The sequence below is a fragment of the Embiotoca jacksoni genome, unplaced genomic scaffold (assembly GCF_022577435.1).
Source record: "Embiotoca jacksoni isolate LCO1_2020_lvr unplaced genomic scaffold, fEmbJac1.0.p SCAF_1, whole genome shotgun sequence".
In the NCBI taxonomy this organism is placed as follows: Eukaryota; Metazoa; Chordata; class Actinopteri; family Embiotocidae; genus Embiotoca; species Embiotoca jacksoni.
In genome coordinates this window covers 18,774,524-18,797,913 of record NW_027185229.1, presented here as the reverse complement: position 1 = coordinate 18,797,913, position 23,390 = coordinate 18,774,524, and the positions used below count along the sequence as shown (strand labels likewise).

General features: G+C 38.1%; 1 protein-coding gene across 5 annotated transcripts in view; it reads left to right on the top strand.

Annotated features, from left to right (window-relative positions):
• Nucleotides 1–23,390, top strand: part of kaznb (kazrin, periplakin interacting protein b) — a 115,944-nt gene that overhangs the window by 21,709 nt on the left and 70,845 nt on the right. The window contains exon 1 of one of the 5 annotated variants that reach the window (XM_069145598.1): nt 19,413–19,467. The exons of the other annotated variants lie outside the window; for them this stretch is intronic. The gene's annotated coding sequence lies outside the window, so the exon portion shown is untranslated. Of the gene's footprint in view, nt 1–19,412; nt 19,468–23,390 lie in introns of those variants that run through there. 5 annotated transcript variants of the gene reach the window in all.

Below are 23,390 nucleotides of genomic sequence, written 5' to 3'. Positions count from 1 at the left end.
CTCAGTGTGGTCAGGTGAGGGTCCGAGCTCTGATTGGTTTAAGTTTGTTCTGAATTACATTTTGGTTACTCAATCAGCCTTTGGTCAACAGACTGATGAACTTATGAATTGTTCATCTTTTTATTATTATGTCATGCTTACATAAATGTCTAGTTTCACGACAAAGCATGTGATAGACCTGTCAGTCCTCCAGAGAATACAGTCAGTGTCATGCTTTGCCTTGCCTTGGTGTGAAAGGTAAACGCATGTATGACCAGGGAAGGATGAGGTCATGTGACTAAATTCATGTGATAAAGGTCATGTGACTTAAGTTTTTGAGGTTTTTGTGGATAACCCCTTTTCATGTAGTTTTGTTTTCCAAACTTAACCATGTGGTTTTTCACACCTACGAGGGGCAAAGCATGGCACCGAAACAGTACGCGTCAATGGACTGATGAGTGTATTACACGCTTTGGCCCGGTACTGGATTAAACACAACCGGTATAAGCCAGAACCACAGTGCAGCATAGACAACAAAATCCATAAATCACTGGCAAAAGTTACGATTTAATACTCGAAAAATCAACACATTAAAATGAAGCAACCATTTCCATTTTTGATTCTGTACTTCAAAATAATTTCAGGGTTTTGTTTATCCATTTCAATAAAAAATTATTTTCCGAAATACTTACAGTACTATTTGTACAGTATGAAAGAAATACGGACTTGTGTTAAACTGCCTTAAACGAGACCTGATTGAACAAATGTATGAGTAACTTCACCTGTTCAAACTGTTCACCTCAACTTTAGAAACACAAACAATTATGTAACCAATCAACAGTAATTGCTTTCCTAAATGCACCTGATTCCAGAAATCAGCCATTTAGCTGCCATTGTTAACTAATTTTAGATCTGCAGGTAAACAACTAACAGATAAGGATGAGATAGATGCCATCATCTGAACCAGTCCCTGTAATTTACTAATTGGCCTGCCTTCCAGCTGGCTGCTGGGCTGTCAAATGAAAGTTTCTCTTTACAACTAAATTGCTTTCATTTTAAAGCCAACTCATTAGAAGTCTTTTTTGTTATCCTATATCAGTGCCACCCACACTTTTAGACTCAAAATTTTGAATTTCTCACATTTTAAGCTAACATACAACCAAATAAATAAACAGGACGTTCCCTCAGAAAGCACAGACCTCCGCCAAGCCAATGCTGCTATTCTATGATATGCATATCTGCAACTGCAACCATGCCAGTGCTGTAATTAGGTTTGAGCATGTAGACACGTAGAGACAACTGGTATCTATGAATGTGAATTGTGACATGGAGTCATCGTATTCCTACGGTGGCCGATGTTTTGTCACTATTGATCTTTCCTGCCATCAACTTGATTTTCGGATGTATGGCATTTAATGGGCCAAATGTCGTATCTTGCGATATTAATGGAAGTTAAAAATAATTTGTGGATCTGTGATACAGATTCAATGGGTTGTTCCATGGACCATGCTACACCCTGCCACCGAGTTTCATAAAAATCCTGTTTAATAACAAACAAACAAACAGCATCAAAAACACAACCTCCTTATTTCATGTTTTCATAGAATTTTATTTCTGAAAGTGAATAGAATTTTTTTTAACATCATTTATACCTTTATATTTGTTACAATTTAAAGTGGACTCAAGACTCAAGATGTTGATGCTTCAAAAATCCCAACTTTTGCATAAAGTGTATCAAAAACAAGTTAGGTGGCAGGTTTTTTGTATTCATTATTCCTCTCACTCTTTCATACCTTCATGATTTTGTATGTGAATTTCTATATTTCACTTAAAAGTTTCCAGTAAAATGAGGAAGGAGTACGTCTATTTTCCCACAACATGTTAGTGTGACATCTGCTCAGGACTGAATCCAAAGAGTTAATATTGTTGCCCACAGCACACCCAGTCCAACACTGTGAAAACGTTGCCAGCGTCATCGATGCAGTGAACAACCTACAGTTAAAATGGGGAGGGTTTCTTCTTGTTAATCCTCTTCTTGGCTGCTTTTTCTTTCGAGTTACTTCCAGAGCTTCATGTCCTCTTTTAGTCTTTAGGGTAAAGCAAAAAATATGTTGTGGCTTAATTTTCCTTTGAAAACATAGCAAAGTAATGAAATATGTTCCTCTCTCAGCTCTGCTTCAGATGGAATGATATTTCATCTATATAGTGTGGCTACCATTCATCTTTTTATTTATATTCCTTTTACATGTTGATGAATGGTTGAAGAATCTTGACATAGCAATGCATTGGTGTCATCCATTAGCACCGTTGCAAACTTGATGGATACAGAGTTCTCCTGCCATTCTCCCGGAGATATTTTCTCAGGCGCTGTGTCATTGATTAAAAGGGAGGTAATTCAGCAAAAGGCCATTGCTTTCACCTCAACTCAGTGGTATAGAAGCTGTAGTGAAAGATTGTTAGCCTGCAGTCTGTTTTTCCTGTTAGTCAGGACTGTAGCCATGGGAGGTGATGGATGAGTAGGGACCTCAGCTGCGGATAGAGCGACGATTATCTCCCCAAGAAGTTGAATTTGAAAAAAAGAAAAAGTTTGCTGGTAGTTCAATGTTAAGTGAAGCGCTCAGACACCAGTCAGCATGACGGATTCCTCTGCCTGTTGGCCTCGTTTGTGTCAGACGGTACACCCACAGCCTTTACATGTTCCCTATTTTTTTTCTTCAATGGGCTGTCAAATGGAGGCCTCTGTCAGCTGGAGGCTTGTTGCTCTGAACTGTCAAGAGGACAAAAAAAACCACCAGGGGATACTGACAGTAGCTATGGTGAAATGCTTGTTTACTCCAGGGCTACAATTAGCTTCAAAATACATGTTATATACTAAATATATTCGATTTCTGAATATCGTGTCAAAGAGCACTTTTATCCCACAATGCAATGCACAAAAGATGTTGACAAGCTGGTTGCAGCTAAAAATGTTGCTTACAGCTTTAGGCAAATCTCAGAAAACAACAACATAAAAATATGAAATCCGAGTAAAAATATTTTGTTGTCTATTTCAGAAGTTTCATTTTCAGTTTCATTCTGATGTCATGGTTTGATTGACACAAATTTTTGCAAGTACTGTATCATTTTCTGTTACAGTAGGATGATTAGTACACTGCATTGAATCAGTATTTATCAATACATTTGAGACATGGCATGGGACTCTGTTTTGTTGGTTTCCATGTTGGATAAGGCAGCTGGACATCACCGAAACTGGAAACACAAGCATGGATTTGTTTGTTGTGCTTGAATCAATCAAATTGAATGGATTTAGATTACAGAAGATTAATGTGACAATTTACCATAAGTAGCAACATTTGCCTGTTGTTTGTTTTTTTATGACAAAATGTTGGCCTTCAGTTTTATGAGGTATAAAACATTCAACAACCAGGAAAAGAGACACAATATTAATTAATTGTCTTTTCCTAGTTTTCAGCCAAAAACTGTTTGCAAGATGTCAATTTTTTTTATTCTGTAATGCTGTTCTAGGACCACATATGGACTGCTTTTTGGATTTTACTGCTGTAGATGTTTAAGGACTGCCATTTTTTTTTTTAAACCTTGACTGTAGCTGCTCCTGATATTTAATGTACTACTTAATCTAATCCATTCATTTTTGTGTCTAATCTTGACCACAGTGTTGACAGTATTATTTTCTCACAGTGATTAGTAATATTTTTGGAATAGCGCAGACACATGATGTCCTGCTTATAACTGCACCAGATTATGTGTGTTGTTCGACAGCAGTGTTGGGCTGTAATCAACTACACAGAACAAATTTAATTACAATACTTTACTAGTTACTCAGCTGTAAAGTAATGTTCCATTACGCCAAATCTTCCACACCACAATAAAGTGAGGTCTATTGATTTATTCATTCTAATATCACAAATCAAAAATTCCCCACAGGCTCTTTTTGTTCTGTTCTGTATATGATAAACGTTCTCACATCTTTTCTATTAAATATGCATAATGCCAGTAAACAAGCCAGTTAGTCTTAGCAAACAGACAGTCCTACAAATTAGAGGACTGATCTATAATCAGAAGGTAACTCCTAAATGTAGAGCTATACCTGTGGCCATGTTAACAACTCAACCAAGAACACACCACATTCTAATAAGAGCAATGAAATTACAAACATTTACCACCGACCCAACCACAAGCCTCTGCAACCAAAGCAAAGGAGCTTTACTGGTATTAGTAACTATGATTTCATTCCTGAATTTCAGATCGTAATCCTTTACTCAACTCCATGCTTAAAAAACACATTTCTATAACACCTTATTATAGAACAAGTAGTTCCGATCCAGTGATCTGATTGGTCAACTGTACATTTGGAACGTGCTCAAATCACCATAAACCACACCCTTCTGAATGGGAATATATAATTGGAATTGAATTTCATATAATATGCAGTATAATGTTGTTTTACTTGTTATAGGACCCATTTCGTGAAATCGGGTCTCTTTTGGTCCTTTTTTGTCGCTCCGATCACCCGTACCATAACACTACAGATAGTCAGGCGTTTAAAATGATAGCGGCGCCAAACACATGACACGGGGCTAATATAAAAAAAATACATGAGTGTATTGGTATCTTTTTTCAGCGGATATCTTAGTTACAACAAGATTGAGCGAGCTAAGCAGTTTAGTGTTTCTATGTGCTGTACTTATTCAGTTTGAGAAACGATTTCTAGAAAGCAATAAAACAGACTAGATCTCACCTCTGTTGCTACGTCGTTGCTAAAGGTCGGACTACTTCCTGGAGTGGCAAATACAGCATATTTTACATTCACTTCTACTGACATGACTGATTGTTTTCCAGTTGTTAGTCATACCCCATATATTGTCATGGAAACGGCAAGCGCCTCGGTCCTGACCGCATCACTGTCATATCAATAATCACGTGTACACCCTCTTGTGTAATATTGCTTAAATAAGTAATGCATTTCTGCCCAACATTGTTGTAGAGGGCACAGACAATAATGCGTTTAGTCATTTAATTTGGAGGAGCTAGTGTTTCTGCTTTCTCACAAAACAGGCTGATTAGAAATCTTTGAGCTGATTTATGACTTTGGTTACTTGTAAAGGCTGAAGGCAATGCAGAATTTGGATTCAATAACTAGATTTGATACTAGATTTAGATTTGATTGTTCAGCCGTAGTCTCTACTTAATTCACCTTGTCTGAGTAGCAGGTTTGAACTTTCAGGCTCCCTATAATCAGTCCAGCTGCAACGGATGTACAGAATAATTGTGGCCAAATTATGCATCAGGTTTCTTTGTTCTCCGATCCTCAGAGGTCAAAATCAAGTGTAATCTCATCCGAGAAGAGCTCTGCTCATCAAGAGGAGCTCTGCATTCATGGAGAGTAGTGTTACCGTTGTCAGATGGAATATGAAATTAATCCAGCCCTTCTCTTTTACTCTTTTAACACCTGGTCTGATGTTTTTAAGTGCCTGCTGTTCTCTGTGCAGCTCAGGCGAGGGAACTTACCAAGACACTCTTCTGTCCAGTATTTAGGACTGACAGTGGTCTGGAGAGACTTTTACTGCTGCATTGGAAGAATAAAGGACTCTCCCAGGCTTCCTGTCAGTCACCCAACCTTGATGCTTTGTGTGTTATGCATATCTTTTAAAAACATTTATGACACCAAAGGATTTTAGTTTGTGGAAGTTGGGGTAAAAACATCTCATCTGATGAATTCAGCATTAAATTTTCAAGTCTACGGCCACTAAAAGGCAGAAAATTAATTTAGAGGGGATTTGAATAGTTTCTCTTTGAATGCTGTCCCAGAATTGATTGCCTCATTTGTCATTTGCACAGATGCATTATTTATGTCCCCGTTGCTATGCTGGGGTGACTAATCAAATGCATTTCAGTGGGTGTGGAAGCTGTGAATTGATGTACTGGAACATTGCACTGCATTAGCTACTTTGGTTAAGGAGTCAGCAGGGCTACAATTGTGGCCTGATGATGTCATGACAGAGAAGACACTGCTTACCATAACTCTCCAGAAATAGCAAACAAGTGTATTTTCATTCAAAGTCCTGTTCTCAATCTGGGACAGTAGATCAGTTAACAGCAAATACTCAGCTTTGTATTGCTCTCAGTCTCAGAAAGTCAGTCTGTGTAATTCCGTACAAACAGTGCAGGGTACTTCAAGTTCTTGACTTCAGTGCCCGTTTTTTAGGAGATTTCTGGAGCCCCCTACAGGTCAAAGTAGGGAGTTTTCTTCTGGTCTAATTCTGCATTTCCTCTCGCTCATATGAAGTCCCAATGTACTGCCAGTTAAGCAGACACACTAAGCATATACCACAGAGAAAAGAGATGTTGTGATACTTTACATGATGCATGTATTGCCTTATTTTAAAAAGGCTGAGCTGTGACAGGATTTACCACTGGCTGTGATCCCAACTGCAGCTGCTGTGCCAGGATCTGGTTATTACTCAGAGTTTGACTGCATGCATGACCATGTCAATTAAACACACAACTGTTGCATGTAGTTAGTTTTAGACGTATTATATGTACATACTGTACACTGTATGTGTCACAGCCAGTAACAGCCAACCTACAGCTGTTGCGACAGCTACAGTGACAGCTATGTCATCCTACAGTCATAAGTCTGTCTCAATATGCCTCAGCAGGAGATGGTGAAAGGGCTGGGTTAACTGACTCCTCTAGCTGTCTTTTTAACTGCTGTGCCTAATGAGCCACAGCTGAAGGTACGCTGTGGATACAACCAGTGGTAATCCACAGTATCATAATACTGCTCAGCCTTTCTTAGTGGATCATACCAGAGAAAATAAATCTCCACTGTGACACTTAGGGGGCTCCGTACAGATTTCTCTAGCCTTGTCAGAGAATAGCTGGGTGGCCCATTCCACTTCAGACCAGAGAACTGAACAGAGAAAGTAATATGTTATTGTCATTAACTTCCAGGCCCTTCGGCAGATAATTAAAATAAAAAAATTAAAACTTTAAGAGATATGAGTCAAAAATATGCCAACTTGTGTCAGCACATTGGCCTTCATTAGGGTCTTACGCAGCATTACTTCAGAATAATTGCTAACTGGAAGTTTGTGAATCTGCACATCTTGCTCAGCTCTTTCTCTTTTTTCATCCATGTTAGTGGCATTGCTCCAGGGCTGGTAATGTCAGTCATTCAGTCAACCCCTTTGGTTCATTCTGAACTATCTCAGCAACTATTGGATGTATTACAGTGGAATTTTTTTACAGACATTTATGAATCCCGGTGGAAGAAATCTGCTGACACTGACAGTGCCAAGACTTCTTCTCTCATATTTTAGGGGTTTTGTAAAAAACTATTAAATGGAATGTAGGGATGCCCAATAATATCAGCATGTCATCTTCATTGGTCGATAAGGGCTTTAAAATGAAATATTGGCATCAGCCTGAAATGAACATTTCTGCCAGTAGGACTGACTGATCAAAATTACGCTGTAATTGTGCCTAAATAATAATGTTCTTTTAGCTGGCTTTGATTGCGTTACTGCTGTACAATGATTTTACTTTCACATGGTCCCTGCTGACAGATTACATTTACTGCCTTTGCAACTTGTGAAACAGGTCAGATTTTTCTGGACTTGTGACTTTTGTCAGGATTGTCCCTTGAAGCATCATCCAAGCTTGATTAAGTAAGATGACTCTAAACAGTTTTGTTTGAAATAAAATCTAACATAGAACTAAATATGGTGTTTTTTACATGTTGAAATAGTATTCTTATTTTACCCAGTGAACTTTTACAAGCATCTTATTATGTATCTGATTCTGCCAGTGGGCCATCACAATAAGAGCAGGCATAATAATATGTTAATTTCACCACAGAGGACACTTAAGGTTCTCTGCAATTAGATGCAAAAACATATGTGTATGTGTTAATGTTGGCAATTGGCTTAGAGTTGAAAAATATTGACACAATGGAAATCAGCAAAAAATTTAATACTAGGCGTCCCTACAATGCTGTGAAATTTTTTAAATGTGCGAAATATCTCAGAATCCACTGGATGGGTTGTCCAAAAAAAATTATCTGGACAGTTTTGAGCTGTAATAAATATGGTCATCCTTTAAGTTTTCATTCAGCGCCATCATCAGGTCAAAGTGGGAATTTGTTTAATGCTTTGGTTTATGATCCAAAAGTAATGACATTCCTAACAACCTCGTCTGCGCTCTATGAAGTCGTTTTGTCTTTTCATCATCTTTTAATGGGAACTTTAGTTTCCACAGTTAAAGTCGAGTGAAAATGTGTTTATTTACATTTATAATTCATACAGCACTCTTCATACTCAGCATTTTAACTGACAGTTTATCTTTTCCCTCATCTTTGCAGCATCACAGTCTCAGAGAGGAAAAATCTTTACATAGAGACTGTGTTTAAAAGAAAGCTTAGCAACAAATGAGGGAACATGTAATTGAAAAGTTTCATATAAACCTGTAATCATAACTGATTTTGGCAGAGACATAAGCCACCAGTTTCGTCATTTCAGTTGCAATTTTGGCAGATCTAACTTGATTCATTATTGACTTGAGAGGTATTAAAGGAGCAATATGAGATCAAGCCCACAGTAAAATAGATTGGGAGGCTAAATTGATGATCCAGGGTGTAAGGTTTGGGTTGTGCTGCAGCTCAGAAAATGGATCAGTTCAGATCTGCTACCTAATGAACTAATAAAGTATTGACCCAACAAAAGAGAGACAGAGGAAGAGAAATAGGCAGGGAAGCAGATAAAAAGAGGACAAGGTGGTCGAGGGATTGCAGCAAAAGTGTACCCTTATCCTGAAATCGACCCATGATTTCTGTTATTTCTATTCAGCCATTTTGAGTCTCACTGCCTGCAGGAAAAGTAGGTTATCATTTATCAGATCCCCTTCATGTAAGGCTGTCTTTGTTCTATAAGTATCTTTGGGTGTTTGGACACAAAGAAGCCGTTATTATCTGAACATGCTGGAGAAACTGAAACTTTCATCTCATTTTTCATTTAGAGATTTTTTTTCCCCCCCTTACCGTATTGTATGAAAATCCGTCCATCCCTAATCCTTTAAATCTATTTTAATGTTACATCCTTTGTGTTACAGCTCGAGCTGAAGTGGGCTGGACTTCAAAGAGCTAGGGTTGCTATTTTTTAACAGCAGCAGTTTCCGATGGTATTCGTCTGTTTCCACATTTCTACCCACTCAGAAACACCGGGCGAGCAAAAAAGATTAATGAATACACATAAAAACCGACTGTATCGGAGCTGACTGCAGAGGAGGTTTTAAAACACGTCTGCCGCAGCTGATGAGTAGGCAAACCAGAGTGCAGGGATAAAATGACAGTGTAGATTCGAATGTCCTGATATGGCATGACGGATGAGATTGTTTTTTAAATGCCACGAAGGAGACGCATTCATTTTGCGTTGCTCCCCAGACCCCATCACATTAATAGACACAGACGGTAATCTCGCATCCGATGACACAAATGCTATTTTTGTACCCAAAGAAGGTGTAATTCCGCTGCTCAAAGTTTTACTGTGGATATTTTAAGATGACAATATGGCCTCTGTCAGATGAAATGATGCATGCCAGATTGTGAGACTTCATCATCCTTCAGCTTTTCCACAAGCCATCTGTTGATGCAGTTCAGGATGTTTTAGTCTGGTGTAGTTGGGGTGCCCACGTTTCTATGGAAACCTTGATCACTGTCACAAAGCTGATCTGGATCACTACACGCATCTCTCTGCAGATCAGAGGTGTTCACCTCAATTTCAGAGGGAGTTTGGGCGGTATGAAAGAGCCCCTCTCCCTGCCAATCTCCTTTTGAGTGACAGACAGAGTTTGCACACTTTGCAGGCTTTTGTTGTGGGGTTGTTTGTGTCTGGCTGATGTGGATAAGTGTCTCACCTATGCAGGAGCCTGAGAGCCGGGGCAGCGGCAGCTCCTGTGACTTTCTCTGCCAACCACAGGAAGCTTAAAGTTCCTGGAGAGATTTTCACAGCAGATATGTGAGTTTATTGTGTTTTGACTCATTCAGAGAAAAGAAAACGCCAACTGATCCATTAGTCCATTATTGAGCATTCAGCCTAAGGTGAGCTTCCATGTGGTGCCGGAGTCGCCTCCACTGAACTGAAACATGAATAATTCATGAGAAAACATCAGCCACTGTGTGCAGAGCAGGCATGAGGGGAAACATTAATGTAACGTCGAGCGACATTGGTGTGCCTTTTGTTTCCCTTATCTCAACCTTTTTCCACACGACAGCCCAGCTTCCTAAACAGAGTAATTCACTGTCGTCCATGCTATCTTGTTTACTTTAACCTTCTCGCAAAACCCCTCATCAAAAGCAGAATTTCTGTAGAGGTGAGAAGAGTGGGGAATCAAAGATGGGATACTTGTTATCAAAGCCACTGAGTTTCCTGTTGACCTTAGAAGAGATTTAAATGCTCCCTGCCTCCACAGCTCGTGGGGCGTTGCAAGAAATATAAATGACTCTCCTTTCTATCTGATTCCCTGCCAGAAGCAATTGCTCTGAGGACTGAGGAGCTGCTTCAGACACCTTTTTTTTTTTAACCAACACACTCCTAGGTTTTTAGATTTGACGGCTGCACCTTAAGTTGGTCACTGACTGATTTGATGAGTTCACTTGTTTCTTTTGAACTTTAAAATTGTGTGGTAAAACACAATAAGACATTTAGGTAATAGAGGTAATATGAATCTATATGTATTATTATAGAGCGTGGAAATAATTTGTATTCAAATTTACATAACATAGGATTTTCAGATTAAACATGAGATTCGATAACATGTTAAAAACATGTCTTTTTTTGTTTGTTTTCTCAGTCTCTATTTTACTGTATGTCATGGTCAGGGTAGTAAAATAATACAAGTAAAGTAATTTAATACATAATAGTTAGATCCAGAAAGCATATTTGAGATCACATCATTGGGTCATAACGGTTGCTCCTTCTGATAGTAATCGTGTAAACTGTACAGTGTTCAGGATCTGCTGCCTCACAGCCTTGTAATCTGGTCATGTAATCTGGAGTAATACAATTAAACGCTGAGGGTATTTGGCTTAAATCCCACCGTGCAAATCTGGCTCAGGAGGAGCAGGGTGTTATAGACCACAAGACCTTCGCGCTGGTACTCAGGATTAGTCCATTTACCCATCACCTGTCTCTTGAGCCCAGACACACTTGATTCACCATTGTAGTGCCCTGTGAAGAGCACGCCATCAGGTGGTCATTACACAAAGCACCGAATTGACCCTTAGATTAGGTCAAATTGCTGAAATCCATCAAAATCAAAAATACGTTATTTTTGACTTTTTCATGGATTTTACTGATGTCCACTTCTTGTTGGACATAGTTTGGTTCAGACTTTATTCTTTGAAGGAATTGCAAATTTGCGTCTACCGTTGAGTTCATTTTATTGATTCTGAATCATTTATGATGCTCAAGTGGGGTATAATTCAAAACCAAATTATTCAGCTAATTGAATATGAGTTCGGGAAAAATTTATATATAGAAAATAATTAATTATTGTCAAATATTGTCATTTTTCATTTCACTAAGACTTACACAAATGTAATGTTCCCCCTTACAGAATATCCCTAATGAGATTACACACACCAGCATGCACATTAAATGTTAATATCTATTTTTATTGAGTAACTGAATGAAAGTGTAATGAATACAACTTCTTTATGTGTTGGAGGGCTACATGGCGTATGCGCACCTTTTTAAAATGTGGTTGTTTGTCATTTACAACTGTTCGAATGCTGAATGGTCTGCCTGGGATTGTTTGGTCTGCTTATATCTTCTTGTGTGTTTCTAGTGTGGGTGTTGTTTGCTGGCTGTGAAGACAACAAACAAACATCTTCATAAGATATTTAGAGTTGATGTTTTATTGTAACAAGTGTAAGTAAATAAATGACATTTGATTCTTTGGAATTCTTAGAATTTTTTTTTTTTTTACTCGTTTTAAGAAAGTACGACTTTCTGCAAAAGTATATGACTATCAGACAAGACTTGATAAGAGCATTTTTGAGAAGGTTGAGGAAAGCTGTTTAATATTTTCCTTTCCAATAATGCAAGACAAGTAAGCTTAATCATATACCGGTTAACTGTTTCTTTGTAGCAATTGTTATTACACTGTCATGAAGTAAACATGAGAGAAAATGTAGATACACACATGTAAAAAGTTAATTCGATACTACAACAGTTAGCGGGTGAAGCATACACATAATCTTATATTACCTACAGTATAAGAGCATACAGTAACAACTTGAAGTATAAGTGCAGACTTGAATGATTAAATCTGTGAATATTCTTCCTCAATCTCTCATATTTAGTTAATTTAGATACGTTTGTTTTTGCTCTGGATTCATGATATTCTATTTTATGCTATACTTAGCCCTAATCCACGTGCTTCTCATTCAATTTACCATATTGCTCACATATTAACACTTCTCTGCTGCATATCATCAGCTCCTGTGAAGAAGATGTGTTATAGTCGTAAACGGCCACAAACATTGAAATGGCAAGATTAACTGAGGAAGCACGGTGAAGTGTAAATGCAGGAAATGGGATCAGAAATGTCAAACACAAACGCTCATAATGAAAACCCAATTTCGATGTGTTTCTATAAGCCTATTACTAAAATGAAAGCAGTTGGTGTGATTGTGCTGTGTTAATGAATTATGTTCTCAATGTGGTATTTTGCTGTTTTCCAGTCTTGTTAGTATTCATGAGTATGATTACAATTCCCCTTCTCTGAATCCTCTTACATTCTTTTACTATTTCACATGTGTAATTTTGTTGTTGTGTGGTGCTGGCTGGTTGTGGTGCTACGCTTTGCCTGGATGCTCCACTTATTGCAGTTTGACTGCTTCAGTGAGAACATGTTTCCAGGGATTTTTGCTGAAAGCCTACCAGCATGCATAATCATTCACCATCTAATACAACTGTTGCCAGATTACTGAATCTTTTTCTGCAATTTTTTTTTTTTTTTTTTTACAATTCTCTGGAGACCCATTCTGCTCTGTCATGAATCTTTGTGCTTTTTGGAGTGAGCAGATGGTATTTTAATGAACTCCACAGAAGATATTTTAACACAGTGCTTGTCCTCTTGTAACTCTGACATAAACTGCCAGGCAGGTTCCTTTCGAAATTGCAATAATTGTTGTTCATTAGAGGCAAGGAGAGGCTCAATATTTCTGTTGTACAACAAAAAATAACCCAGGGATTCAAGTTTGAAGCTAATATTCCCTGTATTTGATCATTTAATGGTTAAAGAATATTTTCAAGAAATATTGCAAGAAATATTTCCTAATATTGCAGTAAACAATGGCAGTCAAAAAAATGAGATGCAAATTTCTTTACTTTCAGGTCCCATGATTCTACTTAAAGTCCTATGAGACACAGAGTTTAAATCATTACAGGATACATTATACAGTTCAATAATCTTAACAGGATCCTTCAAAATGAAGCTCAGCAGGTTTCCAGCAAGACATCCACATTTGATTTGGAGCATAACTGTTTTGGAAATCAACTTAAAGTGGAACAGTTTGAGAACAGTTACTCTGAATGGCTAAAACAGCTTTTAGTTTTGTTTAAATTCTTAAACTGTGTTAAACATTCAAATCCTGCTATAATAAAAGAAAAAGTCAGTGCATACAAGCATAAATGAATGAAAACCTAAATAAAGCATTGGAATGTAAGCTTCACATAAAAGGAGGATTTTAATCTATTTGTAATACAGTGCAATCTGTTTCTATTAATAATTTAGACTTTGCAAATAGAGTAAACATAGCATAAATCCAATCACAGAAACATAATGCTTCCTGGATTATGTTTTTATGGGTCTGTGGAGGGCAATGTTGATCCCTCTGTCAGTCAACCCACAATTACACTCCGACCGAAAGATCTCAAACAGCAATTGAATGGATTGTCATTACATTTCACAGAAAATGTGAAACAGCAGCCCTGTCCCTTTATCTTTATATCCAAGGCTTGCCCAGTTGTCTTCTGTAGGTGTAGTCCAGCCTGCTGTCTGCAGTGTGTTGTGATTTGCCCATATCATATATCATATCTCTCAAATATACAACATTGTTCAACCTGTTGTTGGTGATGGTCTTGAATCACGTGGTGTACCTCAAGGATTGATATTTGTGTCACTGATGTTTATTCTGTACATAAACAATATATATTTTTCAACTCAGCTCTGTAATGCCCAGTTGTATGCTGATGATCCAATCTTGTATGTCACTGGACTCAAAGCAAACCTATACAATTGCGTTTGATTTTAATCTTCTATACTCCGAAAAGAACTTAATATTACTTCAATATTCCCAACCTCATCCATGCCCTAAATCGATAACTAAATTATACACTACAACATGATAACTATATATACTTTGAGATTATATTGCTAATTGTTATTTAAGAAATATTAAGTATTGTACATGTGGGCTTCAGTACACAAAACCTCTGTTTCAGCGACAATATAATGGGGGGAAGTAGTAAAGCTCAAATGGCAAATTTATTTCTAGAAATAAAGAGAGCAACATTATGATAATAGAACCTCAGCAACAACTTTGCACTTCTATTGACATATATGCATATATAAATATATAATACAGGTGTTTCTAATATGTAATTACATCACATTGTTTAGATTTTAAGTGACATTACAATGACAGTCTACACATTCAAGCAGGGTAAGGGGAGGAGAACATTTTGTATATTTATCCCAGGTAATGGAATTGCAAACCAAATTTGTGGCTGTGTATTTAAACTGTAAGAGCTCTTCAATATGCTCTCCAGCCTCTCTACCTCATCTGTGGTTTATGTTTAGCCATGAGATGTCTCTTCAGGGAGTAGCAGAATGACCATCAAGCTTTCAAGGACTTGTATAATGAAAGGTGGTCTTTAAAACTTTGGAAAAAAATGCCGTTTAACATGATTATTATCCTCAGTAAACAAACTACAGTTGATTGGTGCTTTAAGCTGTGGTGATCAACAAATGCTCTTTGTCATCCTCCTTCCTGCTGCAGTTCCTCTTTACTTCATATGACTGCATGTTTTTCTTAATCTTCATCTCCTCTCCCTGACATGGATAAGCATACAAAGCATACAAAGTTGTATTAGGTGCACAAAACAAAATTACATGTACAATAACTTTAGTCATCTAGGACAGTAAACACACAGGGACAAGTCTGCAAGGAAACTGCTTGGGTACATACCCCAGGGTGTATTAATTTATTCAGCATGTAAAATGATACTATGGTAATTAGCTTGCCCACATGCAGCATTTTTAGAAACAGAAAGGAACATTGCATTGTTTTGCTTTCCATGGATCTTAGTATTAATGCCTTGTTCTAATCCCTTACAAGAGCTCAACTCCCTGAGCCAGACAAGTTTCGGAGTCAGACAAACTAATTTAGCATGCAGATTAATGCAATTCCCAGCTCCTGCAGGAGCCAGCTTATTAAACACATTTAAATCACATACATTTACAATTAGAATAAGTTGGATCTATTAAATAAAAGACATTATATAAAAGCGGCTCATCAGCACAGTTTGTCTCTCTAAACACATTTGCATAAGTGCTTCACCCTAAAGCAAAAAGTGTAAAGTAGTCGCACTCTCTAACTGAAGTCAGGGTCTAAAGCAGGAAAATGAACCTCCTCTTTCTTCAGTTATTTTCAAGGATGAGTCAGCCATATTGCTCTAATTAAAATAATCAAAGTCCTTCTGTCAGGTTGGCACTTCTTAGGCACTGTTGTGCCTTGAATTTAATTGCTTTTGCATTTTAATGTTTGAGCTATCTGTGTGTGCATATGTATGGGAGTACAGATGTGTGCGTAAACGTATATGTGCATGAAATGCTTTCAATGCAGAACGGTATGCTAAGCCTGGAATACTGAGAGAGTTTGTGCAGGCCTGGTCATCAGTGTTCCTTATACTGACTCTACTGCACGCTTGAATGTCTTTCAATTTAGTCCTTCTGATAACTAGGCTCTCTCTCTCAGAGATAAATGTTGAAATATAATAAATGACTTTGCAACTTCACATGTTTTGGCTCCAACCTCATCTTTCTCACACTGTCTCTGTGCCTTTCCATTTCTCTGCTGTATTTATCTTTCTCTCCGCTTCCCCTGTTGCTCATTTTTCAACATGTTCGACAGAGTTTAATATCTTGTTGTATTAGCTTTAGCAAATAGAGATGGTAATTCTTCATGGTGACTTGTACTTCTTGGGAACAATTTTGAATTCTCGCGGTACCACAGGGTTGTTATTATAACAATGAAACATGGATTTATGATGTGTTGTTATTTAAAACACATATATTTAAAATTCTTTTTATGTCATCTTGTGCACAAATTTAGAGCTTATAGAAGTCACTGAGACAATTACTGGACAATGAAAGTTACTTGTGTTATGCATTTATTTGCATAAGAGGCAGACTGAGGATGTCACTTAGACTTGAACAAATTGGAAAAACTGTACAGTGTACTAACATGCATACAAAGTAGCTGTGTGGGGACAGCGATAAAGCAGTGATGGAGTGATCATTGTCTCTGGTGTTGCTATTTATTGGAGCTGTCCTCTCGAGTAGGAACACATGAGATGAGTCTTAATCAATAGACTGTGAATGTACCTCTACATACACCAACAAGGGGGATAAGCTCCTTATCAATTCACTGTACTTAAACTATTCTCAGATATGGATTAATCTGTCCTCAGTACTGCACATAATTTCCCCCCCAATCCTATCTGTCAGTTTTTTGCCTGCAGTGCTACAGTAAATCTGGCAGTGGTCTTCTTTGGTGCTGAAAATTCCTGTCTGGTCTCAGCTCAATTTTTTACTGCAGACTGCAGAGGCCTCCCCCACTGTATGCTGGTCACTAGATGTGGCAAAGGAATGGTTTGATAATTTGGTAAATACACTGTAGGTAAGAATATCAAAACCACTCATGCCTATGTTTGATTTTAATAATCATAATTATAATTATAATTATAACTGGAGATAAATTAACCCTCTCGCAAAGTCTCTGCTCTTCACAGAAAACATTAAACAGCAGCCCTGCCCTGTCATCTGTCTATAAAAGGCTTGCCCAGTTGTCTTCTGGAGGTGTACTCAAACTTGTTCTCAGCAGCCCGCTGTTATTAGCCAATAAATAACTAAACGTATACTATAAATCAAAAGGGAGAGCTCTGTCAGAGTGATTTCCACTACCTTGCTCTCTGAAAATCACTCTGCTGTTGAGAAAAGAAAGAAAGAGAGATTGATGGAGGAAGGGTTGGCAATGGATAAGGTTCTCCGTGTGCTTTAGTAAAACATTTTACCTTGAGAGATATCTTTCTGTAGTGCTGCTCAGAGACGGATCCTTGAATAGCTGCTCAATAGATACTCCAATGATTCCACGTTATTTGGATTCATTCAAATGACACTTTAATTATGTTGACTAACAAGGTCAACTACTTTTCTCATCTGACCTGCAATCTATTGGCACATCTCTCAGTCTCTCAGCATCACTGTGTAATTGTGTCTCCTGTAGAACAGAGCAGTGATGGGGGTGGGGGATGAGGAATTCATTTATATCGGAGTAAGGTAGTGCAAAACGTGCACCTTTTGAATCAACGCTGGCTCTGTTTGTGAGCTACCCTTGATCTGTACGTCATTAGATTTAACCGCAACAGTCACCTCTGCGTTCCTGCATTTTTCAGTCCGAAGTCAAGAGTATGACTGGGATAGAGTGTGAATGTGAATGTGACCTTGCAATGGATTCTGAGGGCCACTGGCAGAGGAAGCAATGGCAGAAAACTGTCAGCAGGGAGCAGAAGTGAGACTGAGGGGAAATGAGGCAAAACACCAAATGGGTCTCAGTAGAGAGAAGGAATGTGAAACGGTGCAAAAACTTCATGTTTATTGTCGTCATCAGATGTCTTATTTCCAATCCCTCAGGTGTTAATGTTCATCATAACCAAACCCCTATTCCCACAACTATGCATCCTCTCTCCCTTCGATTCCCCCAGAGTTCTGAAGACAAGCCTTTATCTTGATACTCTCGCAGTGTTTCATACGCAACCCTGTCGACTGTTATCTCCAAGTGGAGAGGCTGTCAAACTGTTCATTATTACCACACTATCAGTGATGGGAGAAGGACATAGCAGCAAGGAGTTGGAGTGTAACTTGGGGATGATTTTGGATGACAGACATGCTGAGTTTGACAGCAGATGATAGTTGCTTCCCTCCAGGTCTTATCTCAGCTTCCATAGGCAAGCTTCAGGGATCAGAGTTGCTATACTTTAAGCTGCACAAGAGGGGTGGAGCTGTTGCTTTTCACTGTTCAGCCCCAAATCTGAAGCTTTCAATGTGCATCCAGCAGTGTCGGGAAAGTTACTTTTGAAATGTAATAGGTTACAGATTAGTAGTTACCATCTTAATAATGTAGTAGGTAATGTAACTATTTTAATTTATGTTTTAAAGTAATTTAACTTCTTACATTTGATTGCTTAACTAACAAATGTTTTAAACTGGGAAATAAAATGAAAAACAATCAAATAAATGTAAACTAGACGGTGTAAACCTCACAACAGTACTCAAAACTGATTACTGTCAAACTTTTATTAAATCTTTTTCAATGTAGCCTTATATTGGATTAAAATGTTTTGATTTTGAAGAACATCCACCAAAAAAAAATAAAAAAATATGTAGATTACAACTGACTGCAGCAAAATCTTTAGAATTTTTTTTTCCCAGAACCTCAAACAAAGTCTATATTCACGTCAACTCCATGCTGAGTGACGATGGAACTATCAACAGGCCTGGGTACTAATAATACTGAATGACCCCTTTTAAATACCTCTTTGTCTTATCCGATGACATGGCCAACTGCTTTGCCATGGTTACTTAGAGCAATGCACATTGATTTGATTGGCAGATAAGAGGCGGTGCAATTTCAAACAAGAGAACCAATCAAAATCAAGAATGAAAATTTGATCGCATATACTGCTAAATAAATGGAGCCTGTTAAGATTTAGACAGAAAAGCAACAGAATGAATTTTTATTTTGCAATTAAGCGTTTTACAAAAAATTATGATATTCAGTTGTTACCCTTTTTGTAATCAACATTTTGAATAGTGACTGAAATTAAATTTCTTCTTCTTTTTTTATTAACTGTAAATGATTACAGTTACATACATTTTTATTAGAATTATATGTAACTAGTTACTACCCAACACTTGCATCCAGTGAGTAGAGACCACTGTGTCATGGCAATATCAGAAGCTGATGATGTAGATGGGTGAGTCAGTAGTAATCCTTCGAGGATCTCAGTGCTATTGCAGTTGAAGGCACCTCCCCATCGGCTTCACTTTTCAGACCCTGGAGTCCATCTTTTTCTTTTTTTTCCACATACAATTTATGGACATAAGCCTGTTTGCAGCTTGGTGAGAAGTTGTTTCATTTAATTTCTGAGTACCTATTGTTCACTGCATCAAAAGTTTTCTTAATGCCTACTTTAAGTCATCGTCCTTAGGTAGCATACAGTGGGTTCATCAAAACTTTTTCGCTTGAAACATCTGTGGCTGAAAACAACACTGATGAAAGCAGTGATACTGAACCTACACAGCCATTTGTGGGAAATAAAACCAAGACGATAAGTTTAAACGACGCTCCGCAGAGCTGTGGGGAACTACAGTCAGGTAATAAGTCTCTGTAGGTTTGTCACCACAAGCAATACCTTTCACATTACACACAATCATGTGATCTGTTGTTCATGATTATTTGCTGTATGGTGAAACCACAGACAATTTGCCAGATTGTCAGATTTTCCTCATCAGGGATAAATTAGCTCCTAACTAACTCATAAACTAACTTGAAAGTTTGTGAAGCAAGAATGGTATAAAGTCAAAGAGAGTGACAGAGAAGGAGTAAAAGGACAAAACATTCAAAAATATATTTTTTAAAACGTTGAGTTTCCGCTCTCTGCAAGTTTACTGCATCAATGCCTCTTTGTCCCTGTGTGCCACGACTTGGGGCAAAAGGCTTTCTTTCTTTGACACTTGCACCGACATAAATACCCAACTTTTTCCTCCAACTGTGCTATTTCCATTTAGTAAATCTGCACTCTGTAAGAGCATTCAAATCAGCCAGAAACTCAGCTTTCTATAGTTTATAACTGGCAGTCTTCTTTCTGTTCTGTCAGACATGTCTGATGGTCTTTTTATGTTGCATCACTTTAAACAATTCACATTTGCTGTGCAGTAAAATAGCAACACACTACACATATTCTGTATCAACCACCATAGGACAGTGTTCAAATGTCTCACTGCTGCCTTATTGCTGTGTGAAACTGGTGTTGTATTCAAATAGACTAAAAGAGGCCAATTTTGTCCAAAGTGCCTTATTTGTCCTAAATGTTGGCAAAAGAATACAAGGGGTATTGGCACGGTAAACACTTTTAATTTGCAACTTTGATAAAGACATACTCACTCAAACTCCATGTTTTGTCTATTTCACGCAACACTTTGTTGTTTTTTGTCCCCTCTGTTTCACACACACACACACACACACACACACACACACACACACACACACACACACACACACACACACACCCACCATACTGACAACAAAGAGACAAAGTAAAATCCAAATGCGGTGCCAATTAACCTGGCTGCAAGTAAAGGATGAAAACTCTTGTACTCTTTGATGTTGGCAGACTGTGCTCTGTACTGAGAAAGCCTTTTTTTTGTCATGATAAAATGTCCAAAAACCCGCTGTTTCATTTCAGTCCCCCTACAGACTTAATATTTTGACATACTGAAATTTACAAATCCAGAATGATTGTCTGTAAAGGTTCAGATTCAGAGCAGCTCTGTATGGAGTCTGACACATACTCTCAGTTCTATCTGGAATATATAAACACATGTAATGTTAGCATCCTGATGTATAAAAGCTCTCCAGAGCTGGTCCCTAACTTCATTTCTTGAAGACATTTTTTTGTCCTTCTCACTGGCAAGTAAGCAAGGAGGCCTATTGTTCCTTGAACATAGAATGAACCCCAAATATTTCAGATTTCAGATCTTCCCTAATTATAAACAATGATTTGGAAATCAAATTAGAAGTATCTCTTTTACATATGCTGTCTCAATGATCAGTTGTGAGATGTGAGGCTTTGTCACCTCTCAGAGAATATTGTGGAGATAGGATGTAGTCAGAGAAATATGGATAAAATCATTTGTCATAATATATGTAATTATATTACATATACAATTCATAATGCCCAGCTGGGAATGTCTGTTTTGGCTAATCCAGTGACAGATTTGGTATGACTCATATCAAGAGCCGGACCAGCACAGACCTTCAACATTTCCTGCAATGGCCTAAATGACAGTGATCAATATCTTCTATATTACCAAGGTATCAAATAACTATGTATTTAATGTAATTAACCCGTGGAGAATTATCACTGATCTCTGCAGTTACTCTCATTTTCTCAGCTCATTGTTTTTCAGACTTTTTGGATTAGCTTCCAGCAACTTTATTTTAGTGGTTCACTTTCCCTTCTCATAACATCACTGTTTTCTGCCACGGTTGACACCTGTTTTATCCAAAAAAGCCCCAAAACTCCACTGTGTGCTATTCGCTTTGGACAAGTTGCAAACGTGATGAGCAAAGTGGAGCATTGAGCAGCTAAAGAACAGGACGCTCCGCTCAGAAAGTGGTGGACACCCCAAAATAATTTATAGATATAAAAGAGAGAAATTTGTTTCTAAACAAATGCTAATGTTTCTCAAAATGCATGCATAGGTTGTTGTTGTTTTTTTTAGTTCCTTTCATGCAAATTTCACCTTTTTTAAGTGAAGTTATGACCTTGTGGTATCATTGGTTACCTTAGTGGTTAGCCTTAAATTATAAAGTTTGAGCTTCAGTGCCTTGCCTGGCTTTGCCCGCCTGTTGCTAACAGGTTCAGCTATTGCTGTAATTATCGTCTGGAAACCCTGTTCGCAATAAGGTTTGCACAGCAACTCTGAAGGGCGGATCAATCAGCGACCAGTGAGGGTGGCTAAGTGCAACAAAGTTGAAGTCAAGCATTTGTTTCAAAGTGGAGTTCCAACAATGGGACAGCTCAATTAAGTGACACAAACAGCTACCAAATATTAAGCAACTGAAGCTGGAGCAAAAATAAGAACTAAATTTTTTTTTAAAAAATGAAAAAAGTATGCAATACCAACATGCCACTGCGCTCTGATTGCATCAGGTGAGGAGCTGTGTTGTTTACAGCTTTGTGAGTTTTGGCACCCAGCAGCAGTATATGGAGGTCAATGCAGATTGGTTAAGGGCTGCTCCAATAGTTTCAGAATTAACTCGAGGTCTATGACCATTACGATGCAACGAGTGGAAACAATCCTCAATGGAGCGTGGCCAGACTATCTATTCACAAAGTGAATTTGGCTCTAGTGATGCCAGGCTATTCAGTACCAGAGGATAGCCATTAGCTGAGATGTTACTACAGCAGTCTGGTTGTAAAGCGTGTCTTCATGACTCTCCCCTTAAAGTGAAAAACATCTCCTCTCAGTAACTGTACGCCTATGGATGTGAAAGCCTTAACCCTGCACTGTGTGCCACCAGACAGCTCTGTGGGAAGAGTCCTTGACCATCACATTGCTGAGGTCAAGTGTTCCTCTGCATCCTGAATGGATCTTGCTGCTCTCACAGCATCACTCAGATGGAAATTATTCCATGAAAGAGGATTGCCATATTCTTCATGACTCAGGAGAAGATATTCCCAGGCACAGAGTAATAAACACATAATTTAGATGACAAAACACCCCTCCTAGCACACCTCCTTAAAAATACTTGTTCCCTTTCTACACCTGCACCTCCAGTAGAGTGGAGTGGATATTTTCCTCAAGCCCTTGATAAAACCTGCATAAACAGTTGGGCACAGCATTATATCACTTTGTTATTGGGAAAAAATGGAAAGCATTCCAGTGTGTGGAGGATTAGTCGATATTCAATTAACCCAGGCAGACAGTCATGGTGACTGTTTATCAATACCTCTTTTTAACTGCACACCCTCGGCACACTTAATTAAACTTCCCATTAATAGCATCAAACAATTGAGCAAACTAACAACACAAACACTGAGCCAAGTTTGGAAAAAGGAGCCAAATCCAAAGAAGCACTAATTGGAGAACTGGTCATTTAAGGGAGTTAGCCAAGCTCCTGCAAGGTCTCTGCCATGGCCATACATGCTTGTAGTCCAGTTGCAGAGACAGAGGAGGACTTTGTGTGTTTTGGACATGGCACAATTATGTGTCCTCAAAGTATTTATCTGGTTATTGATGTGTATCTGGGACACGCC